Source organism: Lissotriton vulgaris, chromosome 8 (genome assembly GCF_964263255.1).
Source record: "Lissotriton vulgaris chromosome 8, aLisVul1.2, whole genome shotgun sequence".
Lineage (NCBI taxonomy): Eukaryota > Metazoa > Chordata > Amphibia > Caudata > Salamandridae > Lissotriton > Lissotriton vulgaris.
In genome coordinates, this window is record NC_141696.1 from 512,167,739 (window position 1) to 512,190,731 (window position 22,993).

At 48.1% G+C, this 22,993-nt stretch overlaps 1 protein-coding gene across 2 annotated transcripts in view; it reads left to right on the forward strand.

Moving 5' to 3' along the window:
* Nucleotides 1–22,993, forward strand: part of CTPS2 (CTP synthase 2) — a 1,454,337-nt gene that overhangs the window by 1,174,731 nt on the left and 256,613 nt on the right. The gene's annotated exons all lie outside the window — the stretch shown is intronic.

Genomic DNA, 22,993 nt, shown 5'->3' on the forward strand with positions numbered 1-22,993 from the left:
GCGGCTGGTGACATTTGAAAGTGGTAGGGCGAAAAGGTTGTAGTGAGTGAGCGCAACTATCATAAGTGAGCTTCGGGAGTGGGGGGGTTTACCAAAAGAAAATTTGAAAAAAAAATCTGTGAAAACCATGCATTTTAAAGTTAATTTGATGAAGCAAGACGGTTTATGAAGCAATAGTGATTGTGTAGACTTGAAATATTTAAACACAGGAAAAATATTCCATATTTTACAGAATTATAATTGTTTAGTTACTGTAGTTTGCACATTTTGAAATGCAACAAGCAAAGTTTGTAATTATGTTACCTGCCCACACAGTGCTCTGCTGCAAACCCACTGGAAAGTCCTGACTAGTGTCACAGGGTAACAGCAAGATTATCCTTAAAATGCAGCCTCCAAGATGTTGTACGCCTTGTTCAGGAGATTAAGAAATATGATCATCTAGACCATGGGTACCCACAAACTTTCTCCTTTCTCTTGGTGTCCAAATTTACAGTGTGGTTTGTGTCCGAGGGCCGCACCGGTGGGGGCGTGGTCAGTGGGGGAGGGGGCGGGGCTAGAGCAACCAAAAAAACTGTGACCATGAGGTTTATCACAGGTCCCTGCAGTGGACGCCTTCATCCACTAGGCCACCAGACCAGGCATACACACATCTCTCTCTCTCTCTCTCTCTCTCTCTCTCTCTCTCTCTCTCTCTCTCTCTCTCTCTGTGTCTCCCTCCCTCTCTTTCTCCCTCTCCCCCCTCTCTCTCCCTCTCTCTCCTCTGTCTCTCTGTCTCCCTCTGTCTCACTCACTCTGACTCTCTCACTCCCTCTCACTCACTCTGACTGTCTCACTCCCTCTCTTCCTCTGTCTCACTCACTCTGACTGTCTCACTCCCTCTCATTCTTTGTCTCCCTCTCTCTCTCAGTTTCCTTCTCCCTCACTCTGTTTTCCTCTCCCTCACTCTATTTCCTTCTCCCTCACTCTATTTCCTTCCCCCTCACTCTATTTCCTTCTCCCTCACTCTATTTCCCTCTTCCTCACTCTATTTCCCTCTCCCTCACTCTGTCTCCCTCTGTCTCCTTCCCTCTCCCTCCTTCCCTTTTTCTCCCTCTCTCACCTTCCCTCTCCCTCCTTCCCTCTGTCCCCCTCTCTCTCCTTCCCTCTCCCTCTTTCCCTCTGTCTCCATCTCTCTCCTTCCCTCACTTTGAGGTCTCCCTCACTCTGAGGTCTCCCTCACTCTGAGGTCTCCCTCTCTCTCCTTCCCTCTCCCTCACTCTGAGGTCACCCTCTCTCTCCTTCCCTCTCCCACACTCTAAGGTCTCCCTCTCTCTCTTTCCCTCCCCCACACTCTGAGGTCTCCCTCTCTCTGAGGTCTCCCTCTCCCTCCTTCCCTTTTTCTCCCTCTCTCACCTTCCCTCTCCCTCCTTCCCTCTGTCTCCCTCTCTCTCCTTCCCTCTCCCTCATTCCCTCTGTCTCCATCTCTCTCCTTCCCTCACTTTGATGTCTCCCTCACTCTGAGGTCTCCCTCACTCTGAGGTCTCCCTCTCTCTCCTTCCCTCTCCCTCACTCTGAGGTCACCCTTTCTCTCCTTCCCTCTCCCACACTCTAAGGTCTCCCTCTCTCTCTTTCCCTCCCCCACACTCTGAGGTCTCCCTCTCTCTGAGGTCTCCCTTTCTCTCCTTCCCTCTCCCTCACTCTGAGGTCTCTCTCACTCTGTCTCCCTTACTCTGACTCCCTCACGCTGTCTCCATCACGCTGTCTCCCTCTCTCTCCCTCCCTCACTCTCCCTCCCTTTCCCTCCCACTCCCTCCCTCCCTCCCTCTCGCTCTGTCTCTCCCCTCCCTCTGTCTCCCTCTCCCTCCCTCGCTCTCCCTCTCCATCCCACCCTTGCTCTCCCTCCCTTTCCCTCCCTCCTTCTTGCTCTCCCTCCCTCTCCCTCCCCTCCCTCTGTCTCCCTCCCTTTCCCTCCCTTGATCTCCCTCTCCCTTCCTTTCCCTCCCTCCCTTGCTCTCCCTCCCTCTCCCTCCCTTTCCCTCCCTCCTTCTTGCTCTCCCTTCCTCTCCCTCCCTTTCCATCCCTCTGTTTCCCTCCCTCTCCCTCTGTCTCCCTCCCTTTCACTCCCTCCTTCTCCCTCTCCCTCCCTCTGTCTCCCTCTCCCTCCCTTTCTCTCCCTCTGTCTCCCTCTCTCACCCTCCCTTTCACTCGCTCTCTCTCCCTTTCCCTCCCTCCCTCGCTCTCCCTCTCCCTCCCTCTCCCTCCCTCGCTTTCCCTCTCCCTCCCTTTCCCTCCCTCCCTCGCTCTCCCTCTCCCTCCCTTTCCCTCGCTCTCCCTCGCTCTCCCTCCCTCTCCCTCCCTTTCCCTCCCTTTCCCTCCCTCTCCCTCTGTCTCCCTCCCTTTCCCTCCCTCCTTCTCCCTCTCACTCCCTCTGTCTCCCTCTCCCTCCCATTCCCTCCCCCGGTCTCCCTACCTCTGTCCGCCTCCCTTTCCCTCCCTCCCTCCCTCGCTTTCCCTCCATCTCTCACCCTCCCTTTCCCTCTCTCCCTCCCTCTCCCTCCCTTTCCCTCCCTCCTCCCTCCCTTTCCCTCCCTTCTTCTCGCTCTCCCTACCTCTCCCTCCCTCTCGCTCCCTCTGTCTCCCTGCCTTTCCCTCCATCTCCCTCCCTCCCTCTCCCTCCCTTTCCATCCCTCTCCCTCCCTTTCTCTCCCTCCCTCGCTTTCCCTCCCTCGCTCTCCCCCCTCTCCCTCACTTTCCCTCCCTCCCTCTATTTTACTCCCTCTACCTCCCTCTGTCACCTCACTCTGCCTGTGTGTGCCGGGGTTGAGACAGCTTCTGGGAGCACACACACACAGCTGCACCCGAGCACTTCACAGGTCTGTAAAAGACCATTGGCATGTTAATGATGCTTTGTTCACCTCTTAGCACCCCTGTAGCCCCACTATGGCGGGAATTGCCTGGCCCCCACAGAGCAGCAAAGTCTCTGAGTCGAGCTCTGGTTGCAGACACTCTTTAAAAAAAAAATTGAAACTCGGGTACGATGTCTGCAAGGTCCAGTGGCCGCCAGGGAAGGCTTGCCGGGTCGCCAGCGGCCCGGGGCCGTACTGTGAGTACCCGTGATCTAGACATATGTTTCGATGCAATGCCGGACCTCAGAGACCAGGCGAACTATCTGAACTCAGTGAAAGGGGCTAGCAGCCTTGACGTACACAGGAGTACAGTAACAAGCGATGAAAGGAGGGGTGGAGCTGGTAGGAATTGGATAAGAGAGAAAGGAGGGGTAATAAAAGAAACAGAAAGCAAGAGATGAGGGACGAAATAAGAGAGTATTGAAGCATACGGAAGAGACATGTGGGGGAAGAAAGAAATGGAGAGAGATAGGAATGGAGGGAGAAAAGGAAAGCGTTAGGTACAGGCATTAAAGTGAAGGAAGAGAATGGTAGAGGCATGGAGGAAGGAAATAAAATAAAGGAGAGACATGCAAGGAAGGAGGGAAGAAGGGAAGCCAGAGAGGGATAGAGCTTGAATCATGGAGAGAGGAAAGACAGAGGACAAACCCGCCGTTCCAGGGGCACAGATAACAATAAATAAGAATGTGGCTGTGCAGGCTGTAGCGCTGGCGGAGGCCCGTGGAGGCTACAAACGAGACATCATACATTCAAAATGAGAGGTATACCATCCCCAGACTGGAGCTTTGCACATGGGTCCATTATATTATTAAATGTATTCAAAAGAAAGTGATTTGAACAAACAATCACCTTTTTGATAGCATGACGTCACACAACGGCCTTCCAACGTGCAGCGCTGAGCACAATACTTAAGAAAAGGGGGCCTCTTAGAAAGTAGTGCCCTGGCTAACCACCACACACTTTTACCAAGCCTTACAACAACGTCTCTGTTAATCAGTAAGGGCCCGATGTAGGTAGGCCGTTACCGATCGGTAACGGCCGAAAATACCGATTTTCGGCCCTTACCGATCGGTATCCAGCCATCGAGATGTAGGGCAAAGAAAATCGTCCAAATCGGTATATATACCAATTCAGAATTGCTACCGATTCGGAAATAATCCGAATCGGAAATACCCCGTATCGGTAAGAGAACGAATCGGTAACATACCGATTCGATAAAAATACCGATTCGGTACATGTACCGAATCGGTAGTGACACCGAATCGGAAAAAACACCGATTCGGTCCATGTATCGAATCGGTAGAGACAGCGAATCGGAAAAATTCCGATTCGGATAATCTACCGATTCGGTAGAGTTACCGAATCGGTAAATCTCCGAATCAGACAGAGAGAGAGATGTAGGGAAGCATAGAAATACCGATTTTGGCTCAAAATCGGTATTTCAAAATCGGTATTTACCATGGATTACAATCAGGTGGTAACCAACTTCAACCTATAAAAATAGACCCAAAATGCATTGCAACTTGCAGGATGGCTGCTTTTTATGTCATTGCAAGGCGGCTACGGCTACAGCAGGAAGGAGAGAGGGAATGGCAAAGAGAGGAACAGGTCTACAGACAGAGGATCACCCTGTTCATGCTCACAGAGGCAGAGATCCTACAGAGGTACAGGCTGGACTCAGACACCATTCTGGAGCTCATAAGGGACCTCAAACCACTGTTGGACCACCCCACCCCAAGGGCACACGCCATCCCAGCGCACGTGCAGGTGCTAGGCAGCCTACACCTGCTTGCGTCTGGCAGCTATCAAAGTGGAGTAGCTTCGGTAGGAGGGGTGACCCAGAGCAGCCTGTCAAGGTTTTTCCACAAATTCTTTGACGCCATGATACAGAGGATGGACCAATACATCTCTTTCCCTGCAACCCATGCGGAACTGGTACAAACAAAAGCTGACTTTTACCAGATGGCACAATTTCCCCAATCATTGGCTGTATAGATGGCACGCACATTCCGATTTGCACCCCTGCTGACACAGAATACATATACCGCAATAGGAAGTCTACGCACACCATCAATGTTCAGGTGATCTGCAATGCGAAGTGCACCATCACAGACCTGGTCGCAAAATTCCCAGGAAGTACCCACGACTCCTACATTTTTCAACAGAGTGGCATCTATGCACGGCTGACGGCTGGCGAATTTGGTGAAGGATACCTCCTAGGTGAGACACATTATCAGACCCCCATAACACAAAGTAGCTAAGTGAAATACATGTATGCATGTGAGTAATGTTACCCCTTTTCCTTCTAGGCGACAGTGCATATGCCCTCCGCTCATTCATACTCACCCCCTACCTCAACCCCTCTACACCCAGCCAAAGGAGGTATAAGCGGGCCCACAAAAGCACAAGCAATGTACTTGAACGGACCTTTGGCATCTGGAAAAGCAGATTCAGATGCTTGCACAAGAGTGGAGGTGCAAGGCAGTATACCCCCATCACCTGCTGCAAGATCATAGCTGTCTGTGCAATGTTGCACAACCTTGCGGTGAAGAAGGGCACTGAGGTGGAGTTGTCAGACTACGAGGACCATGACGACGACGTTGCTGTGCCACAAACACAACCTGCTGGGGTGTCTACGCCAAGTGATGGCAGATACAGACGTGAGGAGATTACAGAAAACTATTTCTGAGTGAGTACAGATGCACAGACAGGTCAATGGATGTTAGGAAATGAAAATGTAATAATGTTGCAACAACGTTACTGCACTGATGTGCAACAAAAGAAAATGTAAACAAAAAGTGGTTAAATGTCAATTGTCCGGGTTGCCTCACCAGCCCTGGCAGTCTTATGTTTTGCTGCGCTTAGCAGCCCCACTGGGATGTGCCTCTCCCCCTTCTGCATGTCCAGCAGCTTCAGCAGAGCGCCTGCTGCTCCGGCGCGGCTCTGACACTGCGCTGGCCGGGCTGCTGCAGCTGCTGCTGTCCCCAGCCTCGCCCAGGTCCAGGGCTTGATTGACAACAGTGTTGGAAATTATAAGTGCCTCCATGGCGGTCGTAATGCGGGCCATGCCCCTGGTGACCTCTGCCGTGTTCTGGGTCAGGCTGGCCTCCTATTTGCCCCACGTTGGCATAGCTGGGCGGTAGCAGCAGCAAGGCGGTTGATTGACCTATTATGCATGCGGGCATCCCTGCGGCGAGAGAGCTCGTGCTCATCCAGTTTTGTACATAGCTGCGTGATGGCAGTGGTCATACGGCCAAGACCTGTAGCAATGTCCTTCTTGCTTTCTACAAATGTCTTAAACCCCTGCGCCATCTCTCCCATCTGCAGGTTATGCAGCCGCAACTGGCGCTGGCAGGCCATGATGGATTTAGCCTGCATCCGCTGGATCTTTACCATACTGTCCTCCAGCCCTTGAAACACGCTGCCCTCCCGTGCTGGAGGTGCACTGCTGGATGTTGTTCGCTTCCGGGGATTGCTGCTGCCCTGCTGTGTGGGCTGGGGTGCCACAGGTGTAACTGCGTTGCTAGCTGGGGCCTGACCCGCTGCTCCCTCGATGGGGTTCAATGGAGCTACAACAATACTCCTGGCAGGAGATGTGGCAGGTGCAGGGTGGCTCTGTGGTGGTGAGTTCTCTGGGGAGAACTGCAATGGGGGCGTGCCAGATAGTCGGGGGGAGTGTAGAAATGTGAGGGATTGTCCAAGGTCTTCCTCATTTCCCAGGGCACTGGTGTTCTCATCCTCCTCCTCCTCCTGTGCCGGCTGACTGGTGCTTGGCCCTGCCACCGCACTGGCAGATGGTGCTGGTGCTTGAGTAGCTCCTGCTCTTCCGCCTGATGGTGCCCCTAGGTATAAAGAAGCATTTGTGAATTGAGTGCTGATGTATTACAGTCACTACAATTAAAGCATTGCACATATCATTTCAAATACTTTGATTCAGTTTCACAGTTCTTTTAATTATGCTTCTGCACTGGCATTTTTTCCTAGTTCTGCTGACTACATTTACCATGATGCATTTCTCATGTCTGTTGGTAGCAGTACTGGGCTGGGGTTTGGCTGTGCATTGGGTCTAAAGGGGAGGTGTCTGGTAGGGTGTGTCATGATGCGCATGCTTCTTACCTTTAGCTGTAGCTCTGGCTGAGCTATCCAGGTCCCCAACTCCAACCAAGCTCTCCCTCTCGATGGTAGTCGCCACTAGTTCCTCCAGGTCAGTGAGGGGTGGCGCCGGGTTCCTGCCTCCACCAGTAAGTCCTGCTTGCCTCTGCAGCTCTGCCAGTTTCCGCTTTGTTAGGCTGCGGATATCGTAGAACCTCTTCTTGAGGTCGTCAAGGCTCCTGGGGGTGACACCAACAGCGTTTACTTTCTCCCCTATTTCGCTCCACAGCCTCCTCTTAGTGGTCTCAGGTACAGTGAGGGACAGCCTCCCAAACAGCTGCCTGTGTACCCTCACCACCTCCTCCACCAACACTTGCAGCTCCATGGTGCTGAATTTTGGTTTCCTCTTCTGCACAGCCTTCTGGCTCTCAGTCCTGCTAGCCATGTTTCACAGTGCTCAGGATCCTGCTTCCACTGCTGCTCACTGTGAATGCTCAGCTCAGGCTGCCTCTCCAGAAAGTTCTAATGAGTTGCACCTGCCTGGGAAGCCACTCCCTGCTAGGGTGGGGGAGGGTGGTTCCCCCTCATTGGCTGTTGTCTTTGGTTTCAGTTTAACTTGCTTGCCGATTCGGCATTCACCGATTCGGTATTTACCGAATCGGATATTACCGAATCGGATTTTACCGATTCGGTAAATACCGATTCGGAATTTACAACACGTTCCTATGGGCCTTTTGGCCATGGGGGTGTATTGCGATTACTGATTCGGTATTTGCCGAATTGGTTGTAGCCGATTCGGTAAATTCCGAATCGGTGAATGCCGATTCGGTACGTATCGAATCACAATACCGATTACTACCGAATCGGTATTTTTCCGATTTTTTTTTATCTACATCTCATTTTCCGATTTCAAAATACCGATTCGGTGCGATTCGGTATTTTGAAATCGGAAAATGCGTTTTACCTGCATCGGCCCTAGGAGAGCAGACAAAGGCCTACAGCTGTAATTAGTACGAATCTCCACTGATTTATGTTCTGAGTGATCGTATTTCCTTTAGCAGTGGAGAACAAGCACTGCACCATATTTTAATTTTCACCATTTAGGATTTTACAAAGTTCAAGTGGACCTTACTTTGAATGCCAATGCTACTGCTGCCTTCTAGTAAGGTCAGGACCGACGACGGAGCAGGAAAGGTTTGACTCATCGTCTCTCCCACTCCCTCTCGCAGCCTGCTTAACCACTCCAAAGCCCCCGCCCCCTCTTGTGATGAGGTTTAAGTATTGCCACCCACTCCCTCGTTCTTTCTATCTGCCTGACACTCCCCCTGCCATTGAAAAGAATAGAGTTCTGTGAACTCCTCCCACGGCCATTTTGTAAGCGCCCAAAAAGAACCCTTATTTACGGCATTGAAAGCCAGCACGCCCCCTGCAGTGATGGCAATGCTGAAGATTGTGCCTGCTGTTCGAAGAATACCTCGCCCATTAGGCATGCGCAGCAGGACCATACCTCTGCACAATTCCTCCCTCACAGCTGCCTATGATACATATGAGAGCAGCAGCCAAGTAATACATTCGTTTAAGCTGCTTGGGGCTTTCTAATTCTTTTCTTTCCTCTCCCCTAAGGGTGGCAGGGCAACGGCCATTTGGCCCATTAACACCAGCCTCCCCTGCAGTATGTAAACATTCCAACACCATACACCGTTACTGGTATAACACAGTGGTCGAAGTGGGGAAAAAAAAGTAGGGGAACTGTGAGTGTAGAATCAGGGGGCGGGAATACCCGAACATTGGATCAGTGGGCGGAGTCATGGGTGTGGCTAGAACTAGAAAAACATACCAATTTTTTGTACGTTTATCATTTCACTGACCAGTTACAGCTTATAACGTTATTTAATTCAAACAATGGATAAACATGTTTATTTGAGGTTTTATTCAGGAAAAAGCAAACACTCATAGGGAATACAGGTTTATGTAAAGCGTGCGAAATATAAGCAGGAACAACATATTACCTTAATTGTTTTACTCTCATAGTTCAGAAATCCATGAATATTTTTGTTTAAAACATTGAGGACATGAATACAGGGCTCCTCCTGTACACATGTGTTAAGCAGGGCTCAGAAGAGAAAGGGAGAATTCAGGAGAATCTAGACACACGGAAACGGACAAAGTCCCCTTCATATTCATGTCACCCAGCTAGCTGCTCAATCATAATATAGCAAAAAGAACAACTGGTGGACAGAATGCAGAACAATGTCATACATTCACCCCAGTACAGAGATCTGGGCCTAAATCCATTGTTTTTTTGCTCACCATGTCATTCCAGTTTGGACCTAGCTATATGCAAATCAGTCTTGATCCTGCGCCCAATAGGAACAGTCCAGACCAAACTGCCAGGCCGGGTCCTCCCTGGACTGGAAACAAGCATCCTAGGACTGGTTTCAAGCTTTCAGCCCTCATCAGCCAGGATAGCTTTATTCCAGTGGCATGGAGAGCACGGTATTCCCCGTTAATTTCTCCTGCCCCGTCATTTCTGCCCTGTTCACTGCTTCTGCCCCGTTCACTACTCCTACCCTGTTCTCTGCTCCTGCCCCGTTCACTCCTCCTGCTCCTTTTACTGCTCCTGTCCGTTCACCGCTCCTGCCCGGTTACCACTCCTGCTCATGCCTAATCACCGCTCCTGCCCCGTCACTTCTCCTGCCCCGCCACTTCTCCTGTCCCGTCACTTTTCCTGTCCCGTCACTTCTCCTGCCCTATCACTTCTCCTGTCCTGTCACTTCTCCTGTCCCGTCACTTCTCCTGTTTCGTCACTTCTCCTGTCCGTCTCTTTTCCTGCCACGTCACCTCTCCTTTCTTGCCACCTCTCCTGCCCCGTCACCTCTTCCCGTCACATCACCTGCCTGTCACATCATCTGCCCGTCACATCTCCTGTCCTGTCACTTCTCCTGTCCTGTCACTTCTCCTGTCCTGTCACTTCTCCTGTCCTGTCACTTCTCCTGTCCTGTCACTTCTCCTGCCCCGTCACTTCTGCCCGTTCACTGCTCCTGCCCTGTTCACTGCTCCTGCCCCCTTCACTTCTCCTGTCTGTTCACCGCTCCTGCCCGGTTACCGCTCCTGCTCATGCCTAATCACCACTCATACCCTGTCACTTCTCCTGCCCCATCACCTCTCCTGCCCCATCACTTCTCCTGCCCGGTCACCACTCCTGCCCGGTCACCACTCCTGCCCGGTCACCACTCCTGCCAGGTCACCTCTCCTGCCCAGTCACCTCTCCTGCCCAGTCACCTTTCCTTCCCTGTTGCCTCTCCTGCCCCATGACTGCTCCTGACCTGTCACCTCTCCTGACCTGTCGCCTCTCCTGTCCCGTCACCTCTCCTGACCCGTCACCTCTCCTGCCCAGTCACTTCTCCTGCCAATTATTTCTCCTGCCTGGTCACCTCTCCTGCCCCATTACCTCTCCTTTCCTGTCACCTCTTCTGTCCTGTCACTTCTCCTGACCCGTCGCCTCTCCTGTCCGGGCACTGCTCCTGACCTGTCACCTCTCCTGACCCATTACTTCTCCTGCCCGTCACCTCTCCTTTCTTGTTGCCTCTCCTGTCTCGTCACTGCTACTGACCCATCACCTCACCTCTCCTGACCTCTCACATTTCCTGTCCCTTCACCTCTCCTAACCCGTTGCCTCTCCTGACCTGTCACTTCTCCTGCTCGTCACGTCTTCTGCCCCATCACTTCTCCTGCCTCATCACTTCTCCTGCCCTGTCACTGCTCCTGACCTGTCACCTCTCCTAACCCGCCACTTCTCCTGCCCTGTCACCTCTCCTGTCACCTCTCCTGTCCAATCACTGCTACTGACCCATCACCTCTCCTGACGCGTCGCCTCTCCTGTCCCGTCATGTCTTCTGGCCCGTCACTTCTCCTGCCCCATCACTTTCCCTGCCCTGTCACTGCTCCTGACCTGTCACCTCTCCTGACCCGTCACTTCTCCTGCCCTGTCACCTCTCCTGTCGCCTCTCCTGTCCAATCACTTCTACTGACCCATCACCTCTCCTGACCCATCACCTCTCCTGTTCCGTCACCGCTCCTGACCCGTCACCTCTCCTGACCCGTCACCTCTCCTGACCCGTCACTTCCCTTGAAGCATCACTTCTCCTGCCCCATCACTTCTCCTGCCCCGTTACCTCTCCTGCCCTGTCACTTCTCCTGCCCTGTCACTTCTCCTGCCCATTACTTCTCCTGCCCAGTGACCTCTCCTGCCCCATTACCACCCCTTTCCTGTCACCTCTTCTGTCCCGCCACCTCTCCTGACCCGTCACCTTTCCTGTCCCATCACTGCTCTTGACCTGTCACCTCTCTTGCCCTGTCACCTCTCTTGCCCTGACACCTCTCTTGCATTGTCACCTCTCCTGCCCTGTCACTTCTCCTGCCCTGTCACCTCTCCTGCCACATTACCTCTCCTTTCCTGTTGCCTCTTCTGTCTCGTCACTGCTCCTGACCCGTCACCTCTCCTGTCCCGTCACTTCTCCTGCCCCATCACCTCTCCTGTCCCGCCACTTCTCCTGCCCCGTCACTTCTCCTTCCCTGTCACTTCTCCTTCCCCATCACTTCTCCTTCCCCGTCACTTCTCCTGCCCTGTCACTTCTCCTGCCCATTACTTCTCCTGCCCGATCACCACTCCTGCCCCATCACCTCTCCTTTCCTGTCGCCTCTTCTGCCCCGTAACTGCTCCTGCCCAGTTCACTCTGTGTACAACATTGACAAACTAATCAAGGGGCAAGTTTACAGAGAAGTGCGAGCCGCCCCTCAACCACACAAGCTGAATGAAAAAGTTATCGTTTTTAAGTAGGACTATTCTTGCCCTCCCGGGATGCCTTTTCGAAAGAAAGAAGTAGGGGAACGGACTGAAATAATTTTTAAAAGTAGGGGCACGCCAAACCCTTCCGATCCTGCCCACTTCTACCACTGGTATAACATGGCTGCAAAGATAGCGTCATAATAAGGTAAGTAAGTAAATATAAAATTTATTGTTTCTGATTAATTAAAACCATTACAAAAATAACTTTCAGTACACATGTCATCGATAAAAAGTCTTAAAAAGAGAGATCATGATTATTAATAGTTATATTAGTGAAAACAATGGGGTTTGGGAAGTGATAAGGTGTAGTTTCGCGTAATTTAGAGTCAATTTACATAATTCCAATGGAAATTAGGGAAGTTTTGCCCTTAAATCACACGTTAAAACTGGAACTGTTTTTTCTGCACGAACTAATCATGGGTGCAGAAGCCACAGCCCACATGTAATGACCGGAGCAGATTTCCCCTGGGAATACTTTCTGCACCAGGCCACAGCCAATCGGGGCCTAAATTGCAAACATACTGTACTGAATACTTGCAGAAATTGTGGTCCAGTTAATCCATATGCACATCGGGAAGTTTTGCTACTGCTTAACTGAAAATTATTATTTTATTTGTTTTGGATTTCTACTGTAGCTGCTGTATTGCTTAATTTGAGCAGGTGTTTGTCTGTGCTCAGAACCGGCATTTAATATTTAACACTGGCACTTATTTATGAGAGTCCACCATAAGGTGCCGATGTCATTTATTTAGCAGAGCTCTTTCGATTAAAATTAAAAATTACACTTACTATGAATGAGTCTAACACATCCAGTTCACTGTTACAGCTTTGTGTGGCCTAAAATTGTCCAAAGTGACATATTTGTAGGAGTGTGAAGCTTTTATTGGAAGTGTTTATACTGGCATTTCACAGCGATGGCAGGTCCAAATTAGTAGTGCAAACTGCAGTGGCTTTTTACTTTTTATAAAAAAATGTATCACTGATTGTATGTTGCGTATTTAAGTGCTTGATTGAAAACACAAAATTAACATAAAAAACAAAGGGCCCAATTCACAAAAGTAATGTGAAACAAAATCCTAACTTTACAACTTTCGGTATTCACAAAAGGCATTTAGTAGTAGTAAAGTTAGGAATCCTAACTTTACTACTACTGAATGTCTTTTGTGAATACCAAAAGTCGTAAAGTTAGGATTTTGTCTCAGATGACTTTTGTGAATCGGGCTCAGAGACCGCTGCAGTGCAGGTTCTGAAACCACACAGTAAGGCCGAAAAAAGATGATGCAGTGGTTACAGGCCAACTTGACTTTTAGGTTTTTATTGAAAACATGAGTGAGAGCACGGCCTGAATAGATAGCTACGCACTGGCACCTCGTTATACCGTAACATAAAATATATTTTTTTGATCCTCGTGGTTATAGGTGTCACTTACCAATTGCAGTGTTCTTTAAAGTGGACAAATTAGTAAAAACGTCTGTAGCAGTATGCAGTGGGAATGATTCATTCCCTTTGATCCTCTACTACCAACACAACTCCTGCAGCCCTCGAAGGTCGACTTTCATATGAAAGCAGCAGGAGTGTGATATCAATTCTAATGATGGTATCCCTGCTCAGCATGTCTAATAATTTTGGGTATTAAAGCGATCTCTGGGATGCCTAGCTTTTGTAGAATTCGATGGTTTAGGGATTTGCTGTTTATATGTCCATCATATTTGCACCCTGACAGTTTTATTTAAGGTTGTCATGTATCCAAATACTGCGTTGTTTTCCCCACGTGTATATTTACAGTGATGTTTATGCCATATTCTAGCTGAGCGGGACAAGCTAGACCCGCAAAGATATTTATTGGACACCAGGGAATTAAGATGCCACGCCGAAGGCCCTGAACTGCCAAGGAGATTACATTTCATGAATAAAAACATGTTTGCAAGGCCGAGACCTCCATATTACTAAAGCATCTTCTAAAACTCCCCACTGTGGGCTAATATGCAGCCCTGCGGCTTCGGGATACACTCACGTCAGCGTGTAAGGCAGTGAACTAGTCCTGCGTGCTGGGTTCTAGGGGGCATGCTTACAAGGGGATAGCGCCACCAGAACATCCACATCACTTTTAGTGACGTTCTGGTGGCGATGTGCCCTTCTCCATAGTTACAGAGTGGCGATAAGGCAGCTTTTGTGGCTTATACACCACCTTGTAAATAAGGCTCCTTAACCCCTCCCCTGCTGATGACGGAACCGCTCCGTCATCAGCTACAGTGGAGCTGTGCTGATGACGGAGCGGTTCCGACAAGGCCCAGCAGCCGCGCCTGCGCGGCGCTGATTTCGCGCCTGCGCGGGCGTTCTAATGAGCGGGGCGGGTCATGATGGAACCGCTCCGTCACCAGCATAGCTCAACCACGGCTGGTGACGGAGCGGTTTTGTCACCAGCATGCGGCCGCCCCGCCCCTTTAGCCCTGCGGCGGAATAGACGCCGCAGCGAAGGGGTTAATATGCATCACTTAGCGTGAAAGGGGCATGCTGTGGGTGTTGCTGTGGCCGTTCCATCGCAACACCCATTGCTTTTTGAGGCTGCCCCAGATTTACAAGGAGGTGTAAATCTGATACAGTGCCAAAAAACGAATGCCACGCAAGAATGGCGAACTGGGGAGAAATTCTTTTATTTCTCCTTGTTTTCGCTTTTTGTATGTGCGCTACATTCTGCAGCACACATAGAAGTAACAAATCACCATTAGTGATTGTTTATGTACAGGAAGAACACCTTTACTACATGAATGAAAGGGAGAGGGCACGACTGCACCATATTTGCTTCCTTATGCCAATGTTGGCACCCTTGCACCATGTTGCCTGCATTGCAGGCAGGATTGTTTTTGTGTAGGAAATAATTAAATAACAGGGGGTGGTGATGGACAGAGTTTCTGAATTAAGCAGAATACTCTCACCCAGTCAAGAGATCCGGGCTTAATCCAACACCGTTTTTTAGCTCACAGCACCATCCCAGCTCAGAACCTGGCTATATGCAAATTAGTCTGTCCCTGGCCCAGTGCATCATGGGAACAGGGCAAACCAAACTACCAAGCCAATTCTTTCACTGGGAAGGAAACAAGCTACCGGGGACCGGTTTCTGGCATTTCAGCCGTCTTCGGCCCGGCTTGCTTGAATCCTGATGGTGCAATGAGCAAGGGACTCACGTCTGAGTATACCCTTCCACGCTTATGGTGGACAAAATAATTAAATAACAGGGGGTGGTGATGGACAGGGTTTCTGAATTAAGCAGAATACTCTCACCCAGTCAAGAGATCCGGGCATAATCCAACACCGTTTTTTAGCTCACAGCACCATCCCAGCTCAGAACCTGGCTATATGCAAATTAGTCTGTCCCTGGCCCAGTGCATCATGGGAACAGGGCAAACCAAACTACCAAGCCAATTCTTTCACTGGGAAGGAAACAAGCTACCGGGGACCGGTTTCTGGCATTTCAGCCGTCTTCGGCCCGGCTTGCTTGAATCCTGATGGTGCAATGAGCAAGGGACTCACGTCTGAGTATACCCTTCCACGCTTATGGTGGACAAAATAATTAAATAACAGGGGGTGGTGATGGACAGAGTTTCTGAATTAAGCAGAATACTCTCACCCAGCCGGGCCGAAGACGGCTGAAATGCCAGAAACCGGTCCCCGGTAGCTTGTTTCCTTCCCAGTGAAAGAATTGGCTTGGTAGTTTGGTTTGCCCTGTTCCCATGATACACTGGGCCAGGGACCGACTAATTTGCATATAGCCAGGTTCTGAGCTGGGATGGTGCAGTGAGCTAAAAAAGGGTGTTGGATTAAGCACTGATCTCTTGACTGGGTGAGAGTATTCTGCTTAATTCAGAAACTCTGTCCATCACCACCCCCTGTTGTTTAATTATTTGTGTAGGAAATGGCACCCATATATTTAAAAAAATTCCTTGTGTCTAGTCGGCTGTCTGTTTCCCTGGGGGGCAGATTGGCGGTAATTGCCCTTCCTGCCCAACGGAGGGAGGGAAGAAAGACTGTTGCCCCATTTAGTTGGGGTGAGAGCATAGCCATGACCATGGTGGGCAGACTGCAACCCTATATGTTTTTCAAAAAAGACTTTCCATGGAGTCTAGTAGGCTTTCTCCCGTCTGCCCTGTAGAGGGGGCTGAAAGACTCTTGTCTCATTGGCTTGGGGTGGGGGCATGGCCATGCACATGCTGGGCAGCCCCACCTCTATAGTGAAAAAGAAAAAAACTCTTGCTCTCTCGTGAGCTTTCTGCCCCCCCACATCCCGGGGACAGATTGGGGTAATTACCAAAGTCTGCCCGTGGCAGACAAAAAAGACTGTTGCCCCATTTATTTTGGGTAGAATCCTAGCCATGCCCATGCTGGGCAGCCCCCACCCCATATTGAAAAAAAATCCTGAGCTTCTAGTGGGCTTTCTATCCTCCGGGTGCAGATTGGGGGTAATAATCCCAAACTGCCTCCTCCCAGGGGGCAGAAACTCTGTTGCTTCGTTTATTTTGGGTGGGGCATGGCCATGCCCATGCTGGGTAGCCCCCACCCCTACATTTGTGCTTAACTAATTAGTCTCTGGCGGCTATTGGGCTTTCTGTCCCCTCTTAGAGGGCAAATTGAGGGCAGCAAGATTAAAATAAATAAATTGTCATGGGGGTGGGGGCACAAGCCCTTGCCCAAAAGGCTGCTCCCCCTTTCCCTGGTGACTAGTGGGTGGATCCCTGCATGGGGAAAAGTTGTCTGTGCTAATCCCCAAACAGGAATCCACTGAGCAGAGGTACCATTGGAAAGGGGAAATTCTTTCCTTTCTAACAATTCCTCTCCCATGAGAATCAGTACTCGGGGCTGAGATATGCCCCCAAGCACTGATTCACTAAAAGTAAAATGAGCCCATCGGCTCATTTTACTTTCACTTTTACTGCAATGACTTTAACCCGCCCTGCATGCCGACCATCATTGCAGTACAAAAAAACAAACAATGAGGCTTCTTGGGAAGCTCTTCCTGAGCAGCCTGATGAAATAATGAAGGACTCCTTCTGGTGTAGATCACCAGAGAGCCGTTTAAGTACCTCCTCAGTGTCAATCAGTGGCCGACACCTGCACTAGGTAGTGCAGCTGGCAGCCTTTGGTTGACAGCCCCACTTAAAAGGTTAAAAGCCTTCTGAGGGGCTAAATCACTATATCCTAGACAACAATCTTAAATCCTGCTGCAAATTTGTAAAATCATCATGGTCATTATCAGGTTCCCAAGGAGAACAGACTGCCTCCTTTAATGATCTACTCGTTTGGTTAAACTTCCAGCTTGAGCACTATGGAACACAAGGCTAAACTGGCTCAAAGAGCTGATATTTTGAAATTTATGATCTCAGATTTGTGCAAGAATTTCCCAAGACAGATTGTAAAAACTGTTGTTGAAATGGTTAAGTGTAAAATCTTTCCCTGGATTACTTTAAAGGTCAGTAACTTAATGGAGCCCTTCAGTGGAGATTTGGATATTCCACAACTAAATGCTGCAATTGGGTTTGCCACGCTTAGCATTAGTAATACAGGTTGCCTACTTATTGTGCTTGTTCAAGATGCATTCTCTTTCGGTTAATACAGCAAGGGACTTCACCTCAATAGACTTACCTAAGGTAAGTGTTACATAACTGAGTTATTGGGCCATTAAGGAGATAAGTTAATTGTAGATTGGAATCTTTGCCCCAAGTGAAACAAGGTGATGAATGCCAATTGATTGTAATTTTTCCTTTTTGCATTTGATGTTTGCCATAGCTATCAATAACTTGAACAAACAAATTATCTTGTGTTGTCTATACAAGAACTTTTGGTGTCGTGTAGTAGTCAGGGAACTGCCCTAGTCATTTCACTGCAAACCTGTTGATGGGCTATATGGATAACCTAGAGGGGTGGGTCAGATAATTAGGAAAAGCTATATCTTTATAGCTCAATGACACGCTAGGTGGTTGTGGAATAACATTGTTCGAGACACGTCCAAAACGTAGACGTTTGTACCAAGAATGATGTATAGCCAATGCAAGTTTTTCTGAAGGTAGGGAGTCACAATATCAAAGTTTTAATAGTAACTTGCAACACTATTGCTGTCATATCAACTGCATCTATATCATCAAGTAAGTAGATATGAATTTAGAATAACAAATTAATTTGACCATAAATATATGCTTACCTTGATGATATAGCTGTTGTGGATAGTGTGGAGTCGATATTTGCGCAGGTTGATATTTGGCATTTCCTTATTGTGGCATACAACACTTTCTGAAGGGTTTCAGATGATAAGAGTCAGCCAATGAACCAGTAGTGTTAATGAGATCATCTGTTGGGAATGGGTTAAAAAAAAGTATGGGCTTGAGTGCTGGGCCTTTATTAGAGGGAGTAGTTTGAACATAGGTAGCTTTTTAAGGCTTTGGAGATAAAGTGGGCTGCCAGTATGTCACAGAGCTCTTGTGAGAGGATGATGCAAGAAGCAGTACATTCCAGATTACTGAATTCTGTTGTGATTTGTTCAGTTTTTGTGATGGGCAAGTAGCTCTGGAAAAGCTAATTGTCCTGTAAAGCCTCTTTGCGCTCTTGATAGTGGCTTTGCATTTTCTATAGTGTGTAAGAGGAAATCTGTGTTATTGGCACTGGAAATGTTTTTACATTGTCCTCACAGAGTTTTCTGGTTTTACTTCTTTTACATATTTGGTGAACCAGCTATTCTTGGTTCAATTTTGTGTGAGGGTGGAAGTTTTGAGACAGATCATTGTGTCAGAAGTTCTTACTAGACAGAGATAGGACTGCTATATTGTTGTCTAGGATATATTTGGCATGGAATCTTCTAGCGGAGCTTGAAGAGTGTTAATTTTTGTTTCTGGTATTACAGGATTCGAAATGCGCAAGAAAATATGCTTTATTACAGAGGAGGTTATTTTGACTTGTTGATGGTTGATGTTGGTTGATGGTATTATGGTTTCTTCAAGTATTGAGGTAGTTCCTAGTCACAGAGTTCGGTCTTGACTAGGCGAACATTGCGGGAGGTTGTGTAAAACTGAGGGGCATATTATCAAGAAAGCTCGATACATTATCGCCGCTTTTATCGGCAGGAAACTGCTGATAAAAGCGGCGATAATGGGCATGATTATATGCTCTATGGAATTCCAATCGAAGCCCATGTTAGATGTGTGAGTAGAAGAAAGATTGTTAGGTTCATGGTTAGTTATGAGAGATGTGGTTTGTGGCATTTTGAACACTCAACCCAGTTATATAGATCACCCAAGATGCATACATTGGTGTACTCTAAAGGGGGAAGGATTCCCAGTCTGCAGATTAGAAGTCCTGGAATTTGGTGTTGGTGATGTATTTAGTGAAAAAAAACTGCCTTTTCTCTGTTTATGTTTAAACTTGATCGATTTCTGATCCAGAATTTGAAGCTGGATGCAAATGCCATGTGTAGCGTTGGGACTGTGTCTTTATCTAAAAGGGTTTCAGTTATGAAGAGAAGATCCATCCTGGAGGCAGCTAATAAGTTGTGGATGTTCAGACAACTAATGTTGATGGATCTGATGTTGATGATGCTGCAACACAGGTGTTGGTTAAAGAAAGGATGGGTTATGGTGAGAGTGGGGGTGTGACAAGACTGTGGCGGGCAAAGAATGTAAATTTTACATTAGACTCCTGAAGGCTGAGGACAAGTTTGACAGGGTTGGGAGGAACGAAGTGGGATAGAATTCACAGGGAAATTAACAGAGGTAGGGTGAAGAGGAGTAGATGAGAGAGAAATAAGGGAAGGATCTATGTGGAGAACAGGAGAGGAGCATGAGAAGATATGGGTCAAGGGATGTCAGAGAGTGAGAAAAGGTGAGAAATGGAGGAAAGAGGTCTCCAAATCTTGAGTTTATCTTCACAGGAAACAGAGAGTGTGTGTGTGTGTGGCGAGAGGAGGACTAGGAAGGTTTGAGGGGGTTGAAGTGATTTGAAGTCGGAGATGGAGAGTGTTTTGTCTGCTATGAGGAAGGTAGTGTGATAGGAAAGAAAGAGAGGACTGTAGAGGTGAGGAAGTAGTGTTATGCTTCACATCGGAAGTAGAAGGTTTAGGACAGACAGAAGAGGTATTGAGGAGGGGATGCAGTCGAGAGGGAGAAGGAAAGGATGAGGTGGAGAGAGTGGGTTAGAGATGAGGGTAAGTAGTTCCACGATGTATGTTCTTGGTTTTATCACCATTAAACAAACATATTTAAATCAGTCTGACCCTGTGCCTTATGGGAATAGTCCAGCCCGAACTGCCAAGCCATGTCTTCCCTGGACCGGAAACAAGCATCCTGGGACCGGTTTTGGATTCATAATCCTCATCAGCCAGGCTATCTTGAATCCAGTGGACAAGTGAGCGAGGGACTCGCATCTGAACATACCCTGCCACACTTAGGGCGAACAAAGCGATACAAAAGGGGATGATGGATGGAGCATTTGAGCAAATCAAACACTCACCCCAGTCAACTGATCTGGGTTTAATCCATCACCATTCTTTAGCTCACTCAGCCACCCCAGTTCAGACATGGCCATATGCAAATCAGTCTGACCCTGTGCCTTATGGGAACAGTCCAGCCCGAACTGCCAAGCCATGTCTTCCCTGGACCTGAAATAAGCATCCTGGGACCGGTTTCGGATTCATAATCCTCATCAGCCAGGCTATCTTGAATCCAGTGGCCAAGTGAGCAAGGGACTCACGTCTGAGCATACCCTGCCACACTTAGGTCGAACAAAGCGATACAAAAGGGGATGATGGATGGTTTGAGCAAATCAAACACTCACCCCCAGTCAACTGATCTGTGTTTAATCCATGATTGAGTCCCATGCACTGCACACTGTCAGATATGATCAAGCACTCTTACCTGAGCTGAACACCAACCTTACCTGTAAGGTGCTTGATCGGTTTTGCAGAGACGCTATGGACCAATCCCCCAAAACCCTACCTTTTCAGCCAGTGATTCTTATCAACACACTAGGATGTTGGGTAGCAGTCAGGGAGAGAGGCCGGATCTGACGCTACTTGATGTCTAGTAGTCGACCTGAAAATATATACAAGAATATATTTAGCAAGAATCCTAATTACTTTAATCTCCAATTCTACTCCTCTAACTCTTCCTTGACTTATGTGGAAGCAGTCTCCTACCTGCGAACTACTCGATAAGGCTTCGCGTCCAGGATGTCGTTGTCGTGGTGTGTGCAAGGGTTGAGGTTTTCTTGGTTGAAGGTGGTTGACTTGTCCGCCCCCAGATTAGGTTTTGTAAACGCTATGGAAAGAAACAACACTTATTTGCACTTTCCTTACACCTTTTCTTTTGTTTGTAAAATACCCTTGAAGAAATACTACTCACTTCCTTTCCCTGCTTGGTAGGTTTAAACACGACTTTTTCCGTAAAGATTAATAGTTTAGTTCACTATTAAAACCATCGAGATTCCGGCTGAAACCTTTAGAAAATTCTGTGAGGATAAACATTATCTATACATTTGCTTTAACCTGTAGCCTTTAAGTTTTCAAACATTCTAAACATTCATGTTATAAATAGTCTTTGACTTGGTTCACAAAAGAACATCCCGGAAAAAACCTTTAAATTATATTTGCAAATGTCCAAACGAAGTCTCTTGAGTCCTAGCGTTGGGCGCCTTGACGAAAAAAAGGTACTTAGCTGTTTGAGCTGAGCTGTCCGTTGATTCCTGATGGATGGCTGACTCTGACTCAGGCCTTCAACGATGTACGCGAGATTTGCAGGATAGCTGACTCTGACTCAGGCCTTCCAAGATGTACGCGAGTTCTGGATCACAGGTGTTGCTTCCTTGATGCTCCGAAGACCAAGCGTCTTCTGGAAGCCTGGGTGTGGCTTTTATAGTCTAGCCACACCCTGGGACGTCGGGGAATGGCTGCGTGCCACGCCCTAACCTGCCGAGCACTCCGAGAACGGAGCACCGAATCACTTTGCATCGCGCACCAAAAAGATGCGTGTTGTTTTTAAAGCGCGTCTTTCTTTTTCTTTGATGCAATACCAGAGCGCGTCTGACAACATGAAACACCACAAGAATCTTATATACCAAACATGACAAAACGTACTAGAGCTTGAATTAAGCATAAAAACATGATCAGTGAACCTTTACTAATTACATATTGATGACGATAATAACATAGTTCACAGCAACTGGTTTTCTTTACATTCTAACCCCCTTTCTTCCCTTTAGGTACAGGAGTGCAGGTTGCACGGGACAGGGGTGGGTTTTCATGAAGGGTGTTCTAAGCTCATCATGGGCTTGGGAAGACAGTGTCATGACAGTACCCTCCCCGTAGAATCCCCCCTAATACCATTGGAATTGGCTTCGGTTTGTCTGGGAAACGATTATGGAAAGTTTTTAGGACTTTGGGAGAGTTTTTTAAGTTTTCTAGGGGCTCCCAAGAGCGATCTTCTGGACCATAGCCCTTCCAGTCCACCAAGTAAAACAATTTACCTTTCCTTCTCTTGGAGTCTAAAACTGCCTTTACCTCGTATTCTAAATCACCCTCTACCTCGATTGCAGGTGGCTGAATAAGCTTCCGAGTGTCAGGGTCATAAGGTTTCAGTAGTGAAACGTGAAAAACTGGATGAATACGATAAGAATCAGGTAATTTCAATTTCATGCTGACAGGGTTAACGATCTTTTCTATTGGAAAAGGTCCTATGAATCGAGGTCGAAATGTTTTATGAGTTTTTAATCTTAAATTTTTTGTGGCTAGCCATACTTCGTCTCCCACTGAATAATCGGGCTGTTTTGACCGATGTTTATCAGCAAATTTTTTTTGTACTTCTTTTGCATGTATTAGCTGCTGCTGAGCTTTTTGTTGAATCGAGACCAGATTATTTACAAAATCAGTGACTGCTGGTATATCATCAAGAACCTTTTTATCTATACCTAGCATATCTTTAGGATGAAAACCATGGACACAGAAAAAGGGGGACATACCAGTAGAAGAATTGTTTGAATTATTATAAGCGAATTCAGCGGCCCAAATAATATCAGACCATTCCTGATCATGTGTGGTTAGTAAACAGCGTAGAAACTGTTCCACCGTCTGGTTTGTGCGTTCAGTCAGTCCATCAGTTTGTGGATGATAACTGGACGACATGCGCATTTCCAT